Raw genomic sequence first — 20,727 nt, forward strand, 5'->3', positions numbered from 1 at the left:
GAATCCTTTTTCTGCAAAAGACTTCGCTTAGAATATGAGACTATGAGAAAAATCATTTTACAAATAGAATACTTTTTTTGGGTATGTTTATAAAAGTGTGAATTTTTCTAGCCGGCGTTAATACGCGGCATAGACTCATTGATATTAATATTACTTATTCTTATTAATATTAATTATTCTTTAATATCATACACGGCTATGATCGAACTAAATATTATCATCGTTAATTATTGCGCAGGTAGAGTTCCTCCAAATGCCCAATCGAACCAAATCGGCCCGCCGAACTTTCCTCCCAAAGTTCCAAAAATATTCCATTTAAATTAAAATTATAATCTCCCTCTCTCCGTCGAAGCGGCCGAATGTCCTTGGTTGATCCGTTCGTTTCTCGTCGACTACGCAAACGACTTGTACGCAAACTTTTCCAGTGGCTTACGAGATGGCGCGATACTTATCGATTCGCGCGAGCTCGCCGATGATTAGCGACGCCCGGTCGTGTTCGGCGTGAAAATCCGATTAGATGGTTTAAAATCGATGGTGTGACCGACACGTATGGGGTCCTTCCGCGACGGATACGAGAGCTCCGTGCAGAGCGGCGCCGGCGGTGTACTCCAACGCTGCGGAGGGGGCGTGTTTGAAATCGGTCAAAGGGGTGGATAGTGTGCGTAGGCGCAGGAGGAGGCTGGCGGGAGAGAAGAGGAGAGACGGACGTGCGAGCCGGCGGCTTGCAATTACCATTCATTACTTTGTTGGGGCCAATTGACATAACTGATTGGTATTCGGCACCCATACCACCCTCAAAGGACCCTACCGAGCGTCACGAAGGGAGCTAATGTAGTTACCTACGTCTGCGCCGCGGGCTACACACGCCTCTGATGCATGGCCACGGCGTAACTTGAGCGCACGCGCGCACTCACGACGTCGAACGCGCGGAGTTAAATCACGAGTAAAGCACTCTTTCGAGAATTAATACGATTTCAGCGGCGAGCCTGGCGGGGCGGATACTGCGGATCACGCGCCGGAACTTGATCCTCGCGCGCATTCGCATTCGAGAATATCTGCAGTATCTCGTTCGCGAAAGAAGAGAGAGGGGGAAGAGAGAGAGAGAGAGAGAGAGAGAGAGAGAGAGAGAGAGAGATGTATCCTCGTTTTTCTCCTCCGTTCGATTGCATAGTATCTCTTTCTCCCCTTTTTTGCTATTTTTCGGCGAGCGTAACCGACTACTTCGGCTAATTTCAAAACGTGTTCAAAACGTTCGGATCCTTCACGATCTACGTATTTGCGCTCGGAAAACCGGAACCCGGCCATCGTATCCGTTAGCGTGAATAAACGGCGCGCGAAATTTCATCGGCACTGAAAGATGCACGACCGGCGGTTTTATATACGGGCGCGCGACGTTGAAGCTCATAAGCTCCATCAAATATTAATAATTTCCGCACCGCTGGGTTTTGCGCGGACGCTTATTCGCCGATCAGGCATTTGTCGCGGAGGTTGAGATTATTCATACGATCTTAGTATAATTCATGTTATTCGTGTGTAGCAACTCCTCTGTGCGGGAAGGATCGCCCTTCTTTCTAGCCAAAATTTTCATGTCCTGCCAAGGATGCTATCTATCCCTCCCTACCGCATCGAACATTTTCTCTTTTCGCTTGTCGGATGTGCTGCCATTATGAGCCATAGTGACTCTTGTTATGGTCACTATCTAGTAACATTTTTATCAATATACATTTATTATTAATATATACATGTGAAATATATGATATTAGGTGTACAGGGTGTAACAGCAATGTACAGGTCAATATGACGGGTTGCTTGCCTCTATTCGAACGATAATGCAGAGGTTGCAGAAAAAGTCACTCGTTGACTTTGTTGATAATGATATTTGCAACGCTCCCAGTTATGATAAATGCGATTAATTTTGCACCATGATTGTTATGACAATTTATCGATCGTTTATCGACAGGAGTCGAGCCTTATTGAAATAAAAAAAATGTCTAAAAAATGAAACTGAGAGATAAATATTACGCAGATTAAGCAGAATTAAGCAGATTAAATAAGAGTAATACTTAAGAAGATAGATAATACAACATATTTCCTGGTTTTGCATAATTTCTTAATTGCCTTTTTACGTTGGAAAGTTTGATAGAAATTGGAAATTAAAAAGAACAATACAGAAATATATAAAAGTCTTATGTGCTGTATTTCATCCACGTTTCAATAAAAGATCGCTTCTGTAAAAGTATGAATGGACTAGAAACGCAGTATAACTATTGGTTGCAACTTAATCGACCGCAACTATCAAGCTGCAAAAAATTTTGAAAAATAGACCCTATTTTCGATAACCAATACTTTTTCGGTAACCGCATTATCTCTGCATTATCGTCCAAATAGAGGCAAGCAACCCGTCATACTGATCTATATGTTGCCGTTACAAATGAATAAGCCAAATTTTTCGACTAAATTCGAGGTTTATTTTAAAAGAAAGTAAAACAAATTTGTCAATCAAAGTATTCGTCGTTGTTTTCTATAACTTTTTTAAACTAATTATTTTTAAAAAATAAGGTTCGGATACTTTTTGATCATAGTAATATGTATATAATAACATATAATTTTTTTATCAACAATGGCTCAGGTTTAAGGGGTGAAACTGTCTCTCAAAGTTCTTTCATGCCCTTTATATTATCTCGATAATTATTGCAGATAGGAAAAAACTTTTTAAACAAAAATTGTACGGCATAAAAGTTCGTCAAACCTGGATTGCCGATAAAAAAGATATGGGTCTCTTATTTTTGGCTACTCTACAAATATGCCAAGTTTCGTCAAAATCGGAGATATACACTTCACGGATGTTTCTTTTTAGACTGAAATCGCCTCTAAACTGAAACCGTCTAAACTAAAATGCACACACATCGTATGATACATCTTCGCCGAGAATGGAACAAATTAATTCGCATGCTTTTGCAGTATTTTTTCCTTGTTGGAATTCGTAAAGAATGCAGTGCCAGGTATGAATCTTATCTGTTGCCATTTTTTACTGAACTGAATAATTATTGAGGTTATACTGAGCCTTCCCTCATACTAAATGTAATTTTTAATAGCTATATGTCAACACTACATAACCGTAAAAGAGCGGGAAAATTTGATTATTTGAAACTTAATTTCTTAGGCGCTAAAATAAAGTTTGGATTATTAATTTGTACACTTATTAAATTCTGTCTAACACTGCACTAATATTGCTTCCTTTTTTTCGTTACAGGATTTCTGCGCAGAAAAATTGCGTTGCAACACGGGTATCCTGCGTAACACGCATCGGCGACTATCGACGTAAAGGTACACAAAGCGAGGTAGTAAACACGAACGTAAACAACCACGTCGTAATTGCTTGAAAAGTAATATCTACTCCTCGGTTATTATGCATGAAGTGCGTGTCCTGCATGTAACCAAAACAAATTATGCACCCGCTGTGTACATTCGAGATACTCTTTCGCGTGAATCGCACGTTAAATTATACGTTACGCAGGTTTTAGTTTTGCTTTCCATTCATTTACCAAACAAAAACAGAATGATCCGTGATTACTCATAAATTAAGTACGCGAATGGAAGCTTAATTCTCCGGCGGAACGAATATTTTAGAGATACGAGTATCCAAAATAAAGGATCTTAAAAAACGTTTGGTAAAAATGAAGTTCAGGGGATCCACCTTCAATAATCTTGTGTGTTACATATACCATCAAGCACACTCTTCTAAGAACATTCGAAAAGGTTTAGCCGTCACTAATTGTTTATTAAGAAGTTATTAAGTTATTAACGAAAAAAGTTAGGAAATTTGCCCTTTCTCCCTGAAAAGAATCTAACTTAATCTAACTTAACTCAACTTATACTTTGCATATGGTTGAGCATTGTTGATAAAATCTCCTTAAAATATTTTATTAAAGAGCTATGTACAAAAATATGTAGGATGATTCAGGTTAGGTTTTTTTCGAAGAGATATTGTTTATCTTTTGATACACACACATGTACACTGAGGAAAAAATATACTTCAATTATGAAAATTCTTTCGTTGATAACTTCTCAATAAACAATGAGCGACAATTAAAACCTCTTGAATGTTACTCAGGAGAGTGTCCTTGACAATATAAGGTCTAGTACTTAATTCTTTCCGATCCTCGACAATTTTCAATCTTTATTTAAGAATCAATAGAACAAGATTAATCGATGAAATATTCATGAAAATATTCATATATCACCATAGAAACTTGGTGGCCTTGAGGTTATAAAGTCATCGATGAAATTTCGTATGTCGTCAACTGTCGAAAAATGCGCATCAGACAGTGCGTGTTGCATCGACCGAAACAAGTGAAAATCTGATGGAGCCAAGTCCGGAGAATACGCTGCATGAGAGAACTTTCCAGCCCAAGAGTAAGATGATTTCCTTTATGGCTTCTATTGTATGCGGTTTAGCATTATCGTGCAGCAGGGTGATTTTACGGCTGTTTTGTCCAGTAAATGACCTTTTTTCTCGATTGCATCACTCAAGCGTATCAATTGCTCTTGGTAAATCTCTGCTTTAATAGTTTCACCCGGCTCCAAGAGCTTATAATACAGCATACCTTTCTGATCCCACATTTACAGAGAAGAACGCTTTTTTCCCGAAGCGTTTGGGTTTTGCTGTCGACGTTGTCGGTTGACCAGGGTCTACCTAGAAGTTTTTGCGTTTAGGCTTTTCATACATAATCCATTTTTAGTCACCAGTTACAACTTTGTGCAAAAAATCTTTTTTTTGTTGTCTGGCGAGCAAGATAACGCATGTGGTCAATCGGCGATTTTTGTTGTCAATGGTTAATTCGTGTGGAACCCACTTCGCTTCTTTCCGTATTTTTCCCATACGATGTAAACGATCGTAAGTAGCTTTCTTAGTCCTCGCTCTTCCGCAAGTTCTTATTTTGTTCGTGCCATATTTTGATTCAGTAGATTTTGCAACTCCTCATCTTTAAATCTTCTCGGCTGATCGGAACGCGGTTGGTCATAAAGATCAAAATCGTCACTTCGAAAACGTTCAAACCAATTTTGGCACGTGCGATCGGTCACAGCATTTTCACTATAAGCAGCATGAATCATTTTGGCTGCTTCAGAAGCGTTTTTGTTTAAATGAAGTGCGAAATACCTCGTGCGTATCAAATATGCTCTTTGTTGATATCCATCGTGGACATTATCGATTATTTGAGATTACGTGCATCAAACAGCAAACCATATGTCATTTCGAAAAGTTAAATGTCAATCAACACTTTAAAACCATAAAAGAGCGGGAGAATATTTCAATATCAAATTTTGCTCTGAGCTATGTAAATTTCATCGGAAGAAATTAATTACCAGATCTAATATATGTAATACACAAGGTTATCACGCGGAGGTGGATCACTTCACTTTTACCCTGAACGTTTTAAAAATAGTAAGATATCCTCCAGACGCTTGTCTGCGTCGTTTGAATTTCATCAGTGCGATTCTTACAAATGACAACTTTCATTAAGAATCCGTTTTCTGTTCTCATTCCACGGGAGCCAACTTACTATTGTACCTCGGAACTCTTTTTTCTCTCTTGACCAAGTACCGTTTCTTCCCAGAGGGAAGTGCACGAGGGATGGAAAGTCAACTGATAAATAGTTCCTAATGCTTCCCCGCCGTCGAGCTCGTGCTGGTAGTACGACGTGCCGAGTACACTCACCTCTGCAAGAATTTCGGACTCGCTTAGCTGCCGGTACTCCCGGCAAGAGAAATTCTAACTTGCCGTTAAAGGAAGCGAAGCGAAAAATTCTGCTTCATTGCGAACGGATGACATTTCCTTCCGTGAGAACTCTCACGGCGGCGTTTTCGCATTCCTTATCGCCCACGATGATGAAACATCGTTTCTGGGGAAAAACCTTCTCGGGAAACTTATGCAATGAGAGAGCGATATTTAAACCAGCTCCTGAAATAACGTTCCACACGCGTCGCTTCACGTGTCTTCGCCGCACGGTTTTTGGAAGACGGTCTGCAAGAATGCGCGCGTCTGAAAAATTCACCGCAATATCTCCGAGTGCAACAGGCGTGCAAACGTTGGAACTACTCATTCCGAGAAACGTACTTCACGTTTGTGATGTCGACTCATACAAGCGAGATGAGCCAATGGATAGTGATTAGCGTTTCAATTCAGTTAAACGCTTCTCTTGTCTCCGTTGTACGCGCGGCTCGACAGTTCGACAGTCGCCTCTCTCTCTCTCTCTGTCTCTCTCTCTCTCTCTCTCTCTCTCTCTCTCTCTCTCTCTCTCTCTCTCTCTCTCTCTCTCTCGTTAACCGCCGCGGTTATTTATTTTATCAAAACCGGATTGTATAACGTTACGCCGTTTGTAGTACGGAGACAAACACCAGGACAAATCAAGGCATTGTCGCGAAACGCGCTACAGCCCCGAGAGTGGCACTGTGTTGCGCATCAATGGCTACGTTTACACGACCCACTTTACGCCGGCTTAGTGTACCGACTTAGTGTACCTCGAGTGTTAAATGTGATACAAACCGTGATTTTACGCCGCGACCGCTACGCTGAGATGTAATTACGTATCCGCGTAGAGATACGGTTGTTAAGGCCTGTGCAAACGTAAAACCTCCACGCTCATAAGTCGCTCGGCTATTCAAGACGGCCTGCTCCGCGACTCATTAGATGCAAATTGATCGGGAAACGAAAGCCAGAGCGCGTGTTGTGTCTTTGACTCTCTTGACGCCCCGAGCGCCAACTTAACCTTTTGACGCACGTATTTTTCAGAAAATCCGAATCACATGAAAATTTGTATACGGGGGTTTCTGGGGTCGCTGATGACGAATCCGTTATGAGATTTTCGGAATTCAAGATGGCAGATCCAAGATGGCGGACGCAAAAATGAAAAATCGCGATAATTTCGGTGACAATGAGTATTGTAGGATTTTTGGAGTCGCTGATTACGAATCCATTATCAGATTTTCAAAATTCAAGATGACGGCCACAAATGTGAAAAATCGCAATCATTTTGGTGACAATGGGTATTGTGGAGTTTTTGTGATCGATGATTACAAATCTGTTATCAGATTTTCAAAATTAAAGATAGCAAATTCAAGATGGTAGCCAAAAAAGAGAAAACTTCGACAATCTTGACAAGGATTTATACCAGGGGATTATCGAGGTCGCTGATTACGAATTCGTCTTATTATATGAGACACATCCGGTATATCATTCCTAATTAGTCGTTTTCAAAAACAAACTTTTAATTTTCTACGAGACTGAATTGAGCGATATTGGAAACTAAATCATTATCACTTCATCCCAATCGATCACTCCAAAAATTGACTTTGAAATGTTGACGTAAAAATCGTGATCAATCATGCGGGAAATCAATTAATGCAGGATCTTAGCTCATTTCATTATAATAATTCGATTCACAAGTTTGGGAATTTATTTTTGGATTTCGACCTTAAATTCACGACCAGTAAACAAAATGATAGAGAACAAGTGATTAGAGTACAATATCAGCCGATCACGGATTCTATGATTTGCGATTTTGAAAATCAACATTCGCAATTTCCATTTCAAAGTCGTCATTTTTCATCTCAGATTTATAGTCAAAGACCTGAAAAATTAATCGGAAGACTATATCAGGTAAATATATTAGAATTCCATGATCCGCCAACTTGAATCTGCAATCTTGAACAATGAGTTTTGAACCTCGGATTCGTAATCACCGACCTTGAAAGCTAAAGTACAATTTCAGCTAATCGTATAAAAATTTTATGATTCGTCATTTTGTAAAATAAATCCTCTCACACCTCGCGTATTTACCGGACTGTATTTCTTCCGATTACCACTTATTTCGATCTATGTAGCATAGCCTTGCTGACCAGCATTTCAAATTATATGAAAAAATACAAAAATGGCTCGATGAGTGGAATACTTCGAAGGACGAATATTTTTAACACGGAATTCACTTGTTGCCCGAAAGTGGGGAAAAGTTATAGCTAACGATGGAAAATATATTGAATGAAATATAATTTAACGTCTCTCAAAAATAAACATGTTTCTTCTGCAAAAAAATCCCTCAAAACTAGCTGAAACACCTAATAAATGAACTGTTACCATCGTTTGCGAAAGCGTATGGAGTATAAAGAGATATAAATTTTCATGCTGTTCTTCTTATTTTCAATTAATAGTTTTAAGCGATCTATTGCGTCAACGTTACCTCATGGGGGAAAAAAACTGTTAATCACGGAAAAACTGTTTTTACCTTATTTGTAGTTCTTAGTGTTATATAATTTGCGGGAGTTCTGCAATTATTCACGTTACTTATTAGCTTACTCTTGTATTCCTCATTATTTTTCCGTAGCGAGTCTCTTCCGTAGATCAATTAATTAATTAATTAATTAATTTCGTGTCAACGTAATGTGGATCACAAGGAATACGAAACTTTCCGATCTGTTTTCGGATTATCTTCGATCGTAAAAGCAGCCGGCGTATTTGTGCAAAAAATAGAAATCAGACCGCGATAGTAATGTGTTCCCGTAAATAAAACGTTACTCTTTAGCCAAAAAAAGACGGATTTAAAATTCGCCGATATTTGTTACGCGCGCTAATTTTACGTCAAAGAAATCGGAGCGGCAGACGGAATTTTAGAAAATATTTAAGAGATATTAAAAACAGACACTTTTACAATATTAAATGTCTTTTGAAGATATCTTTTAAATATCTTCTCGACCCGTTCTCCCCGTTTGTCGGTTTGGACATCTCTTTCGCTTGGAAGAAAGGAAATAATTAAAGCACCTTTCCGATAATTTGTATTGTCTAAATGTTTTAACAAGGTGCAATAGAGATCGACAGACTACAAGGGATCATTACTTCGAATTGTATAACGTGCGCTATAAATCGACGAGATTTAATCTTTTTGTATTTTTTATCCAATTAATTCGATGTCGAGATAGTTTCCCTTTGCGGCGCACCTGAATACAAATCGACTACTGGCCGATGACTCTTATAGCAGAACGACACGACAAAAACGTGTGTTTCAAAAGAGTATCCAATACGTGCTGCATTGCGCGCATCCATTTGACCAGGTCCCGTTTTTTTCTCCCTCCCTCAGCATTTATTTCCGCTCATGTCGCCGGACGCGCGCGCGTGACAATGTTCAACGAATGCGCAAAATGCATGAGATATTTATAAATAGAAATGGAAAAAAGCGAATCGCACGCCGTTATCATACGCCGAAAATGCAGTCAATGACGCGTGAGTAATGCCAACCGAGGAACAATGAAAATAAAATTTCATTCACGTCGCCCACGAATGCATGAATGCCGCGTGTGTACCATATACTATTACGCAATTTTGTTAACGAATTGTGTTACTGACAACAATCGCGTTATCTTTCTACCGTTCAGTCCCCTCGATATCTCGCGAAGCGATAACGCTCTAACCTCATTGATGTGAGCCTGACGCCCGATGTAGATGAAAAAAAGTTTGCAGCGTTAAGGATAATAGGTTTATATTATAATAGGTTTGGGGTCGATTTGAGATCAAATTCGTAATCAGCGACCCCAAAAACCCGTATATACAGTTTTCAGTCCAGGTTTTCGGGTTTATAGTTCAAAGTTTACAGGTTTAATGTGAATGCTCATGAGGTTGTTGGGCTATAACGGCGCAGGGTTTGGAATTCATCATGTTATCTTAAAATGGCCGTAACTTTGCAAGGAAAAATCGTAGATGACCATTCGACAGCTCATTTTGAAGGGAAAGAGTAGTACTAAATGATGCAATTAGAAGAAAAGAGCTAAAAAATTTTGTGCGTCCTATACATAACCTCAAAAGTAGCCCAAAAAGCCATTTTTCAAGTATATAACCTCAAATATCTCAAAATCCTGACGTGATGGGTCAATTCTGACCTCGGATTCGGATTCTACGCAGAAAATTACTTGGGAAACGACCCCCAGCTGCCCAACAACAAAACCTTGTAGACCTGTGTAATTAATAGTTAACAATTTCGTTTACAAAACGGACGAAAGAACTGTCACCGATTGTAACGGATTGACGCGTTATCGGCCGACTGGGAAGCTAATTAATACGTCTACAAAATACGCGAAATATAAAGCCTTGTTTGCACGATTAATCGATGATTCAGGACGCCGAGGGATCGTTGGGCTTCATTCACGCTACTGACGGCGGTGATTCATTAGTGATAAAGGACGCACGGCGAGCAGACCATAGGGAGCTCTATTTTTAAGGTTACCATTATGAAAAGCTTGCCTAATTCAAGCCGATGTCATTAACGTCTGCGATTCGGCGATAAATTATTCAGGATAATTGGATTCAGGATGTGCATAAAGTCCACTTAGTATATGGCGCCCATTCAGCAAGGGTAGTCGCGGCGGCACATGCACGTAAAAAGAGTAGGGGGCGGGCTAATGCAGAGATTATTTTATGCAGCTCCCCATGATGTCATGTTGTAAATCGAGGCCATAGCGCGAGCAGCCATAGATAGCACGTGCCGTTTAATAGTCGACTACGCACATCGCACCTGGCGAAATAGTACCATTCCGAAATGCTAATTTTCCCGTAATCACGACGATCGCGATACTAAGCGCGGCGTAAAACGCGTGGCGCTGTAATTCGTGGCAATAAGTAACGAATTGCTCTTTACATCTCTCACACTCACTCGTCGATATCGCTCAGCGTCCTATATAGAGTATTAATATGTGAATTTATTTCAGTATAGTCGTGAATCGCTGTAATCCTACGAGGGATCTCTCGATTCTACTTGTGTAAGTATAATTTATTATTAGTCGCTTATATCACGTTGGTGCGCAGAGAGAGTTCGTCGCGTTTTCGCTGGATAAAAGGGGAACTAAAATTGCACAATTTTGGAACATTGATCATTTTTCGATCGAAAAAGAAACAAATAACATTAACTTGTTTCTTTCGGCAGAAAAGAAATACTGTTCGCGGCAGTGCTCGTAGGTGTTGCGCAGGCAAGTACTCGACAAGGTGTGGTGTGAGGGACTTATTTTTAAACTAGGTAAACTCTTATCAGGAAACTATTGTCGACTGCTCGAATCATACCTCTATGACAAAAATTCAAAAAGAGAGTAATACATGAAGAGGTAAGATCAGTCTTTTACAAGCAAGACTCTCACAAGAGAGTGTCATCGGGCCTATCTTATATCTATTATATACAACTGACACCGCAACTGATAATATCACACCGATAGCCACTTCTTCTGATGATACAGCGATAATATCAGTAAGTGATTCGCAGGCTGAAGCAACAATAAGGCTTCGGAGAGCAATAAGCAGAGTATTGAAACGGACAAGAAATTGGAAAGTCAAATTTAGTGAAACAAAATCTACCTATGTCACCTTCGCCCTACGAAAGATAAAAGTAATTTATCACGTGCACGATTGCATTAATGAACAGAAAATTCTACAACAAAATTCTGCTAAGACACACGACAAATTCGCCTAAAAACTTATCAAATGTACTGGCTCATAGGACGAAGATCACAATTAAGTCTATACAATAAAAGATTGCTTTATCAAACGATCATCAGAACGATCTGGAATACAATTGTAAGGAAAAATCCAATCGAATGATAATACAGCGCTATCAAATCATCCGAGCAATGCAAGGTGGTATCAACGAAACGATGATCCTCATGCAGACCTAGATATCCAACTCGTCACAGAAATTATTAATGACTTCGCGAAACAACATAAGAAAGGACTTCAACAACTTATAACTGTGAAAACTAGTCAACTCCTCGACACAAAATCAGAAATTAAACGCTAAAATAAGAAATTATGACAACTCGTCACAGAAGTCGTTAGTGACTTCGCGAAATAACATGAAAAAGGACTTCACCAATTCATAAATGTGGAAGCTAGTCGACTCTTCGACACAAAATCAGAAATTAAGCGCTAAAATAAGAAATTAAGACAACTCGTCACAGAAGTTATTAGTGACTTCGCGAGACAACATGAAAAAGGACTTCAACAACACATAAATGTGGAAGCTAGTCGACTCCTCGATACAAAATCAGAAATTTAACGCTTTAAAAAACACAAGCCCCAGGATTTGATCCTGTAAACAATATCATGTAAACAATATCACATAATAGTTAGAGCGCAAATAATAGTTTGCGCTCAACACATGTTTATCTAATCACTACGAGCAGTATTACTCAAACAATAGTTTAAAATTGTAATAGACATATACTCCCATTGGGTTGTATTAAAAAAAAATTTATTTCTTCAGACATTTAACAACGCCAGTCGAAATTTTAGTTCTATATTAACCTTTCATCCAATCAAATTCTTGTCAAACTTGAATGACAGTGAATTTATTTACTGTTTTTTTCTCCATGTTAAAACTTAAAAAAAATTATTTTAAAATTTATTTTAAAATTATTCAATGTTCGATCTTCTATCTGCACAATTCTTATATTTAATGTCAACAACCAAAATATAATTTATGACTTATTACGATTGTATATACGTTATGCAAATATTAAATATTCAATGTGAATAAAATAATGGGTAAGTTAACTTTCTGAATAAAAAAATGGGTAAGAAATAAATTTTCTTTACTCGTAACTCTTCTTGTCATTTTTTACTCTTTTTTATCAGCGTTGAAAATTATATAGAATTTGGAGATTCGAAAAGAATAAAAAAAGACAACTTGCAAATTTAACACGAAGAGTTTTCGCTACTGAAGACGTGCACTAGGTTCGAAATTTCCACTGGGGTACCTCCGTATTTTCAGTAAATCAATCAAACGCTTGTTATAGTTGGAAACTTACTTGGAAATACATGATGTATCGCTACCCGCGTCCTGGTGCTCTGCATTCTCTATCTCGGTTTTCCAACCCAGCATTCTGACCCAGCTCCCGGCTGCTCCGTTGTAGCACTCTGGATACTCCCTCGTTACACCGACGCTCGCGAAGATACTATTCGATCGGAAAGACACATGTTAATTAGTATAATGCCAACAAAAGTTCACTTACGTTGCACGGAAAGCGTAACGTACATTTAGCAAACATGTCGCGGTGACAAGACGGCTATTCTTCGTGAAGTTGGTTCTTCTTATCTGCATTTTTGTCTTTTTCTTCCGAAATGGAAGTAAGTACTTTGTTTCATATTCTTCGGACGTAAAATCAAGTAAACACGTGCTCTTCACTAATTAATCAACTAAACAATTATTCGTAATTTGGTAGAGGAAAGAGTGAGACAGATTGCGCAAGCAGATGGTGTAGTTACAAACTACATATTGTAGTTCAACAATGCTCCGTGTTTGATGGAGGCACGTGTTGTCGTATACTTCAATCGTCCGACGGGGACTATAATTAACGTACCAATACACGTACTTCACGGTGAGTACGGTAAATACGTGACACACTCGATGGTGACTACTCGAAGGCCCGGAATGTCTTGAGAGTGTTGATTGTGTGGGCTCTCGGCTTCTCCGAATGTGTACGTTATTGATTAGTCAGCGACGACGATCGCCTCGCCAATTGTTTCGAACACTTGTCACGTATTTGTCTAGAAACGAGTGTTACGTGCAGTGTTACACATTTTCTGAAATAGTTAGATACGTACAACTATAGGTTACAACTATTAAAAGAAAAATATAATCATATATAGATTCTATGTGTTTCTTAGATATTTTTCAAGTATGTGTTGAATGAAGACATTTTTTTTTAATTCTGCCATATATTTCCATACATTTTGTAAATTAAGAAACATAAAATAATAGATATAGATATTGTAAATAACTATATAAACGAAAATAATATAAACAAAAGTCCGCTCCCGCTGTCCTTTGAAGGAAGTGGGGGTAACTTCGTAATTTCAAGCAGGATCTCCTATAAAATGTTACATATTTAGATTCTACGGAAAAAAACAAATAAACTTTATCTGGAACGTTTCCTTCAAAAATACTTTTATCAAAAGTTATAAATATTTAAATTTTACAATAAAGTGCGTTCAAACTAAAGCGATAAAACTATAAATTAAATAAAAGACTTTATAGTTTTTCATACTTTTTACTTGATTAAACGTTGTAACTATTGACCACGCACATTCAAACACTTATTAATTCTTTTTACAAAATTTTGTCTAACTCTAAACAACATTTCTGGGGTCATGTTAGCGCAAGCTTCACGTATTCTTCGTTTTAAATCTTCTTTTGTCGTAGGTGGTTGAAACATCAAGAGGCACAATAGTGCCTCGCACCAAGTTCAAGCGCATCGAAGTTGCGCCCGCACAGCGCGAGGCACACCGTGCCTATATTACGTGAAACTGCGAGTTCAAAGGAGGTGAGATATTCATATCTCAGCAATTGCTGAACCGATCGAGGTTTTTTAGTCCCAATCGATTCGGCCTTAAAAAATAAGAAGCAAAATGTTCTTGTGATTTTTGTGTACGTTGTCTCTAAATGGAGGTATTTTAAGATAAAGTCCGAATCACGGAAAATTTCGATTCAGTAAGAAAGTAATAAGTAAGAAACGTCGGACGCACAAGAGTGGGGATATGCGTGCATCTCGCTTTTCCGACATCAGGGGCGCTGAAGAAGCAAACAGCAGCGAATGCGAGCAAGAGATATGCTAGAATACAGTATAGGAGAAAATGTACTAGAGAAAGAGGGGGGGGGGAGAGAGAGAGAGGGGTAGGTAGAGAGGGGGGGAGGTAGAGAGGTGCGCCGCACCTGTCTACCTCCCGTACCCGACCCGCAATAGGTCTACTATTTTTGTTAATAATTTAAAATCTAAGCTTTTGCCAAAATTTTGCAAGAGGAAAAGTTGTTTTAGAATTTCATCAGGATTTTATACTTTTAATAATGGAAGGTTGTTTTGAATCACCCTGTATATGTTAGGTTTCTCAGTTGGCGCTACTGATTTAATATATCACTTCTTTTGTACAGTAGAATAGCGTTGTAGAGTTTTATTATAGTTATAAGTTTTACTTGTCAAAACTTATGTTATGTACACATATATAACTTAAAAATTACTTTTACTTTGACATATTCCTATGAAAATGAATGGCAATGCCCTCCTTGTTTACCCGATCTTACACCATTGGACTATTTTTTATGGGGATAAATTATATATTTTAAATTTAAATACATAGCTCAAATACCGAGTTGCACAAAAACGATAAAATATAAAATATCTTGACAAATGGTTTCAAGTATAGTGCAAAGAGTTAAAATTTTATAACTTTGATTTACATCAAGTGTGTCACAACGTTCTCGATGAAACATATGTATCGGGCTCAGGTGCTGCAAGCGCATAACTTTATTTCATATTTCAATTGCCATTCAGATAATTTTTAGACTTTTAGAACGCGATGACATTTAAAATATGCAAAAAAAGTAATTTCGTGCGATTATTTAAAAATATGAAAACCCGTTTTTCGTAAATTTTAAGGGTGTTGATCCCCTTGAATCAATGAGATAAGCTTCACATAATATTGCGAAATCACTCTAAAATTGTATTTTCATGAAATGAAATTTTAGATACAGATATGAAAAAGATGGGGTTAGTTACGATCATTGAAGCGGAAAACGTAACTAGTCACATATGAAAATACGCAGAAAGTATTTAGATACCGTGATTAAATACTTTAATGGTTACAAGACGTCACGAACCGGCAATCGACACATGCAATCGGCCATCTTGTCCTCGCGGTATGTTCACCGAATGTACTCTGCGCATTTCGTACAACCTAACCGAGTTATTGTCGCGTTAACTAACATGTCACTTGTAACCTCCATCATTCTTAAAATCGAATCGCTGGCATCACGTTAATTAATACGTGTTTCTCCGGTCGAACCGTACCTATGCGGGTGTCAGCGTCACGAGTGAATGTCCGCAACGCTACAACGGAGTAATCAGCAAACAAGATGCTAGAGAAGCCACAGAACTCCAAGACATGAATTGGCAGTGATGCCTCTTGTATCCTCAGGCATGTTAAATTGTTTTTTATACAAATTTCCGATTATTCGGATACTTAATGAATATAGAGAATATTATAGAGAATCAGGAGGCACTTGAGACAAAATTTATACACACACACACACACATACACACACAGAGTGCGGTACCTAAATCAGGTCACCCGACTGAACTTTGAAAAATAACTTTGAAAAAATGCAAGATAGAAAAAAATGTAAAATACAGAAGTTGTAGGATTTTAAGTGAAACGCATTATATAGCAATACTAGTTTGAACAGCACCTTCAAGATTATAGGGAGATTATCTTGAATTTTTTTAATGAAAACTCCAATTTTATATAATATCATTTTTTCCTACCAATTAATTTGAACAATTTTTATCTGAAATATTTTTTTATTTGCCTAATATTTTTTTAAGATGTTTAAGGAGAATTTAGTAACTTTTTCGATATTTAACTTACGTTACCTCGATAACTATTTGTCGCAAGAAAAAGTGGAGTACTAGACTTTTTTACTAAATTGATGCAAAAATAATTGCAATTTTTACGTATCGAATATAAAGACGCATATATCAGTTAAAAATTATATTTATTAATCAAAACAAGGACTATTGGCTTGCACACATTTCTCCCGACGGGAAACAAGTTTGTTTATTCTTATAAGATAAAGTACTGGAAAAGATAAGGGTAACTAGAAAAATCGGCGCCAAACTTATAATGATAAAAACTGTAATTATTTTTGCACCAATCTAATATTCTATTTGGCCTTAAGAATATGTCACAATAATGCCCTAACCTTTGTTAAGATAATGATTTTGAAATTTCTAAAGATCATCAAGTTAACAAAAGTTAGGGCACTATTGCAACAGCATGTTCTTGAGATCAAATAGAGTATAAAAGTCTAGTACCACTTTTTCTTCCGATAAAATTACCGAGATATCGTAAGCTAAATATTGAAAAAGTTGCCAAGTTTCCCTTAAATGTCTAAAAAAATATTAGGCAAAGGAAAAAATGTTTTAAACAAAAATTGTTCAATTTAATAAAAAAAAATAATATAATATAAAAAATGAGGATTTCTATTTGAAAATTTCAAAGTGATCCTTATATGACTTTGACAATATTGTTCAAAGACATATTAATATTGCTATATATTGCGTTATTTGAAATTCTACACTTTTGTATGAAATATTTTTCCTTAAAATGCTTTATTCCCGAGATATTTGACCGTTCCAAGATTTTTGGGACATTCTATGTATATTTGTGTGTAATATTGTAATATACGAAAATAAAAAGAAAATATTTCGTAAAAAGATCAAGTTTATATCATTAATAATTTTACGTACAAAATTTATATAAAATACTTAAAAAAAACGTTTAAAATTATCGAATGTTTAAACCTTCTGCATGTTTAAAACTTCTGCTTTAATCAAACAGTTTAAAATATGTCCAACCCTGATTATCACTTGACAAATAAATAATTGCGTAAGCTTTGGATTATTCGTGTTAACCTGTATTTGTATTTATTTCATACAAGAAACATTAAGAAGACAGATAATGGTGCATGGACACGAATCTGTCATCAATTATATGTTTGCAATCAAAGATGAAAGGAAAATTTCGATTTTGGGGGCGACCTTTTTAACACTACAGCCAATAATTTTGTGCAGGTCAGAATTCAACGAAAAACCGAGAAATCTCTCTTTCTAATCTGAGACCATCTGACCTATAATGCATTCTAAATAATTCTTCCACAAACATTCACAGGCGTATTTCAATACAGGCGTATTGTTGTTACATATTCCCCATCTCATTTCCGTTATCCTGTGGTACTCCGGTAGCAATTGTTTCGCCCGATGCTCCCTTTAGTCGCTCGACGATTGCTCTCGAAAGAGCAAAAGAAAAGGTAAAGTCTTACAAAGGATCCATCTGTGAATACGCCGACCTTTAACATGGCAGATTGCAGTCGTGCACTTCCTTGCATAATTAAGCGAAACGCGAAACAATTTTCTGCGTCGGCGGAGCGGACGCGCGTCTATGTTGCTACCTTTAGCAATTGCCTCGCAATGCCTGCAATACGCACGATGCACACGTGCGCGCATCTACAAGCAAACATTTTTCATTCATTCGAATACTTTTAAATATGAAAGAGCGCGCGTGTACGAGGGGAACGAGGAATAACGCGAGGAGAATCGCTGCTGCCGCTGTTAACGCCGGCATATCACGAGCCCCGCTTCGTTTGGACGTCCATTACCAGCGCCGTACAAAGCCAAAAGAGAAGGAGAGGCAAGAAGAAAGTGTAGCAAAAAGAAAAACGAGCATAGAGCAGCAAGGAGGAGAGAGGAAGGGCGAAGGAGGAGCGGGGACAGCGAAGGGGAAAAGGGAAAGAGAATACGTGAATTAATTAAGAGCTGAGTTACCGGTAAGTAAACAAGATACGGCCGGCGCTGCCGCCACCTCTGAGGTTTCCAGCGCCGAATATCCGGTCGCGGTTGCGCGGGCTAGAAAGACGAAGAAGAACGTCGAAAGAAAGATAGCGGCGGTTGAAAATGCAAGCCGCCTCGCCGACCTGCGCGCATTCCAGCTGCCGCGTATGCTCGTCGCATACGCGTGTTATATGCACGACACACAAACGAAGCAGTCCTGCCTGCTGGGTAACGGGAGTGGCGCATCTTTTCTGGACTGTCTTGGGGACGGGAGAACGTCAGAGAGGAGAGGAGAGAGACGGACAGAGCGTGAGACAGAGAGGAGGTTGAAGAATGTGCACTCAGCATGATTGGTGCAGCGCGCCAGTGCATAGTGCCGGCTGTCGGCATGAAAACTCGAGAATTTTCCCGACTACTCATGTGTACACGAGAGAGCGAAAGCGAAGACACGCGTATAAATCCGCCCGAGCCTCGGCCTCACGTCTTAGTCATTGTGATCGAACTATCGGCTTTCCCGTGGTAGATCTGTTTCCTCCCTCCCGCGCCGCCCCGCTCTTCTGGCCTGTGTGGGGTTGCCAGATTTGTAAATTGGTAAAGAAAAACGCAAAAATTACCTTTTCATGAGCAAAAAGGGAAAGGTCGTCGAGTGGAATGCGTCTGTCATCTTTCCGAGTGTCAATTTTTAACTGTGTACAGGATGTCTGGGATCGTTTGGAAGTGAAAAATTGTGAAGATTAATTAGATCAAAATTGAGAAGAAAAATCAAGTACTCTGTTGCAAAAATCGTAATAGTTATTAAGTTATTAATGATTGAAAATGACGATCCAGAGGCTCTTTTAATTAATAACTTGAAAATTTGCGTACTAATTTGCAAAATGGTAAAAGATTTTTTTTGTTCGAAATGACCTAATCTACAATTATATGACGGCTATTGTGTCTAGCGATAGATATGAGTGTATTAAACTTTGAATACTTGTAGATCATATAATTGTAGATTATTCTGAACAAAAAAATTTTTTACCATTTTGCAAATAAGTACGCAAATTTTCAAGTTATCAATTAAAACAGCCTGCGGATGTGGTTATTTTCAATCATTAATAACTTAACAATTATTGCGACTTTTGTAAAATGGTACTTGACTTTTCGTCTCAGTTTCATCTGGTTAATCTTCATCATTTTTCGTTTCCAAAAGATCCCGGACACCCTGTATATTATACATTTCATACGACTATGAAAAATTCCTAATGACAGATCCAACATGGCGGCGTTTGAACACTCAATTTTGTTAGTTTTTGGAAATAATTTATTAAGATTGATGTCCCCATTTGAAATTTATTGTGAAATTTTCTTCATAGAGGGGTTTTCAGGTCGTTGGTTGCGAACCCAGAGTCGAAATTTCAAAATTCAAAATGGTCCAGGTCCATGTAATTAATTTTGTTATTCCATTATGAAGAAGATCATATTCGATATGTCCATGTTTGTCAAGTTGCTGATGATGAATTCAAACGAAATAGCAAAGTCTAAAATGGCGAATCCAATACGGCGACTTCTAGTGACATTAAGGATATTCCATTATGAATACTTTTACTTCCATTGTTAACAGGTAAAATATGTTGGAAGACACTACTTTTTTGCCGAATGGCTCTGGCGAAATCCTTGGATTTATGACAGTCGTTATTTGTGACCAAAAAAACTTACAAAATTTGACACATATCCATAATAGAATATATCAAAGTTGGTCACTTCGAGCCGACATATTGGATTCGTCAATTTGGAATTTTGAAATTTCGATCCTGGATTCATCACCAGCGACCCGAAAAAATCCTTATAGATAAGCATCTGTGTAAAATACGAAATTATCGGTTTTGGCACAAGACGTTGATTTCGGGTCCACCAGTGAATCGCTCAATATTGTCAGAGTTATGAACAATTATTAATTTAATTTATTATATAATACACTAGGTTATTACATTAAGGTTCTGATATGGATTCAAACATTATAACATTACAAAAATCTTTCTTCCTAAATTATCATCAGGACATTATAAGATCTGACTTAATTAAGATTACCTTTCACTCACCCTATTAGGTCCTTGTCAATATCAAACATATCTGATTAAAATTTCTAGTCGGGATCTTCGTTGAAAATAATTCATCGCTCTTTGTAACTCACTCGTTGAAACTATTTGACATGCTTCACATATTCGTTGCATCATATTTTCCCTGATTGTTGAAAGATTAAAATAAACGATTAATCGGATTCTATCCCAAAGGGTTCTATCCAAAGGATTCTATCCCAAAAATAATAATCTAGGC

The 20,727-nt window shown here is 37.9% G+C and overlaps 1 protein-coding gene across 6 annotated transcripts in view; it reads left to right on the forward strand.

The window, feature by feature from the left end:
• LOC105184630 (protein artichoke) overlaps positions 1–20,727 on the forward strand; it is a 168,529-nt gene that overhangs the window by 57,585 nt on the left and 90,217 nt on the right. For 4 of the 6 annotated variants that reach the window (XM_025304237.1, XM_025304235.1, XM_025304239.1 and 1 more), the window contains one exon: positions 3,254–3,341. The gene's annotated coding sequence lies outside the window, so the exon portion shown is untranslated. The remainder of the gene's footprint in view (positions 1–3,253; positions 3,342–20,727) is intronic. The other 2 variants (XM_025304234.1, XM_025304236.1) reach the window with 1 other exon arrangement.

Source organism: Harpegnathos saltator, unplaced genomic scaffold (genome assembly GCF_003227715.2).
Source record: "Harpegnathos saltator strain DR-91 unplaced genomic scaffold, Hsal_v8.6 scaffold599, whole genome shotgun sequence".
NCBI classification, from domain to species: Eukaryota; Metazoa; Arthropoda; class Insecta; order Hymenoptera; family Formicidae; genus Harpegnathos; species Harpegnathos saltator.